We start from the raw sequence: 3,295 nt of genomic DNA, 5'->3' as shown, positions 1-3,295 counted from the left end.
CCCCCCCCCGCCCTGAAATGCACAGAAACGTCCTGTTGATGCAAGCGAATATTCGGTAATAATTACCGAATCCGGATTAACACGACATCTATTTAGTGTCGTCTGATACATGAGCTATTTATATATATATGAATTAGATTTATTTTTACATAGGGGTATAAGGGGTATACCCTTTCAGGTCTTTTTTATACCAACTTCATACATTAAATGTCAATGAATATACATATACATACATATATATTTATTCATTCATTTACATTCATTGATATTCATATTGATATACAGTGCATGTATCAGACTATGTAATAATACTGTCCAGTTCTATTTTTTGTGTTATTAACCACTCGTGCTCATTGTCGAATTGTCATGAGTTATGAGCAGCTCATTTTATGCGTCAACTGGTTAGTTGGCGTTTAACTATACTTTCTAATTCGGTCACATCTAGCAATATGAACAGTTGCCCCATTTATTCAAAGATTATTGAGTAGCTGTTACTGAATATTTGTTCTGATTCTACAACGCCATTCGGTAACTGTTACCGCAGCAGGTGTAGCATTAACCGAATTCAGTGCTGAGAATATGCATGCTTCCTGTGTGAATCTCTCAAATGTTAAAAAATCCATACTTCGGTACCTTGAAGGCGCATCGCCACTAATAATTCGTAGGGTAGAGTAACTTGAAAGTAAAGGATGTTGAGGAATCCGATTCAAAGTGACACACACTATAGAATTCAAACCGAGCGCGCCGAAATTACGACGCAGTTCTGTCCGCGCATCGCTTCCATCGTGCTGTAGTGATTCCCCTACATCGCTCGTTCAGTTTCAGAGTTTCACTACTGCGGCGGTACTGACTAATGAAGCAATGTGTTGCTAATAAGTAAATAAGTTCTATATGATAAAAGTTACCGTTATTTTTTAAATTCAATCATATTCACCAGTGAAGACTTACAATTCATCTCTTTGCAAGAAAAACCAAAGTAATTAGAGATGAAATTCTGCACAGGATAGATTAAGAATTATTTTTTGCCCGTTTATACGATTTCTTAGATATTCAAAAAAGAAGTCAATTTTTTCGATTATAAATAAAATGCTCGAAACTTTTCTGGTCGATCCATCCTTCAACTGAACAATGATATTTCATATTTATTCATGATTGAAGTTATAAAAAAAATCATATTATACTGATACTAGAGAATATTAACCAGGAATCAATACCTTTATAATTTGGTTAGAAATATAAGATTCCGTCGTATATTGGGCCATACTTCACTTTAACTTCCCACCAGAATCGTTCCGTTACCGTCAACGTACGACCCAATTGTTATAGTTTAATTGCGTCGTTAAGTGATAGTTCTTGATACTTTACAATATCACCTGAAATCAACTACCTTGACAAGTTGGTAAATTTAAAAGTGAATTTTCGGTTCCTATATTAACTTAGAGTGGAATATTGGTGGAGAGATTGAACAAATTTTTTTTTGTCCTCAGTTTCCCTTTCGGAAATCCAAAGATATCGGTTGGTATTGTCGGTCCTAGCTCCTCTTGTCTTCCTCTCGCCACGCTAATCAGTATGCGGACCACGCGTCCCATCCTCTTACCCTCCACCATCCTTCGTCTACACAAAAGCCAGTGTAGGCCCGGTTTCGGTGAGAGTGTTTCCACTGTAATAGCGAAACAGTATTGATTGCACCAACACCAAGTTTAACCCATATCTATTGTCTCCGCTATCCAACATACAGTCTGATAGGATTATCTCCATGGAAGAACATATAAATGATATAGGAGAGTGCGGGGTAATATCGGCATCTTTTCATTTAAATTGGTGTAGTATGAATTGAGGATTTTCAACACCTTAGCCAAAATTCAGTTTTTTTTATTTTTCTGACGAATTTCGATGGCATTGATGTGAATAAATATGATATTTATCATTATATTGAAACTTAATAAATCATTGAATAATAACAAAACGCAAGAACCTTATATTTTTCATCCCTTTGTAAAAATATGAATTTTTCGATGTGCACGGAAAGAAAAATTAACTCCACAATAAACTTTCATCGGGTTCACGAAATTTCTACGACGACGCCTTGCGCAGAAGAAATTAACCCTAAGGATCAGTTTTCTGATAAGTTATTATGGCTGGTAGTCATAATTTAATATGACTATATAGGTGGTTAAACACACCCATTAGCTGTAATTTCATCTGGATTTGACTTCAATTAATTGGAGTTCTTAAGCCGAAGTTAGCCAGTTAGAAAACTAGCCCTAAGGAATGTTGTGAGCCAAGCTAACCTACAACATCATTGAATAGCTCATTTTTCGTTCAGTGTGGATATAATTACTATATATTCGTTGTTTTGCTCTCTACGCGTACTTCCAATAATTCTGAATTTACAGAAAAACATAGAAACATTATCGACCGAAAATAAATGGAAAATCTGATGTGGATCAACTGATGAGGATAAGGGCGAAAGGAGCTAAGAATTCGATTCTATCATTGACTTATTTGTGTTTTTCTCTCAAGAAAAAAGCAATCTTGGTTTTCTCAATATACACTTATTCGATTGATCAAGAGAATGCGCGAGTAGATGGTATATGCTTTCGGTGTTAGAGGCATTGAGGGGTAGATTTCCTTTCAGAGCATAAGAGAAACCGTATCAGAGGGTTAGTAACGAGGTAACAATGACCTTGCAGAGGGTTACGAGGAGACCAAGAACGATATAGCGAACCTACAGTCTAGATTTTGTGGGAGACGATGGGGTCCGTTTGATAACGCAACCCGTGCCACATAATTAGACGGGTAATCGACTTATTTGAGAGTTTCGAACTACTATTTTGAGATTAAAGGCATTTGAAGGGACATACGTAGGAACATTTATACGTGATTAAATACAAGATTAAGGCGCAAAATCTATAACCCGACTTGGGTTAATTTCAATAAATTGTTTATTTTTCAGAAATTATAAGATTCCAAAAATTTTTTTCCATAGTTAATCTGAATCAAATTGTAATTTTAATTGTTCTAAAGTACTGAAATCTTCTTTTAATGAATTTGAAAAATATTATTTGATTTTTTCTCCGAGCTTGTAAGGAAATAGTTAGTTTTTGGAATATGCAAATTAAATGAAATTAATTGGGATAACAAATTAAGAGCATATATATTAACAAAAATTTCATTATCAAAAATTATTTATGCGTACTTGGATTCGTAAACAGAAGTCGACAATAATAAAACGGAATTCCGATGTTTAATTTCACTAAAAACAGCCAAGAAAAATAAAAACACCCTATTTAAC

Source organism: Fopius arisanus, unplaced genomic scaffold (assembly GCF_000806365.1).
Source record: "Fopius arisanus strain USDA-PBARC FA_bdor unplaced genomic scaffold, ASM80636v1 scaffold00007, whole genome shotgun sequence".
In the NCBI taxonomy this organism is placed as follows: Eukaryota; Metazoa; Arthropoda; class Insecta; order Hymenoptera; family Braconidae; genus Fopius; species Fopius arisanus.
The sequence above is the reverse complement of the archived record's forward strand: the minus strand, read 5'-3'. Positions refer to the sequence as shown.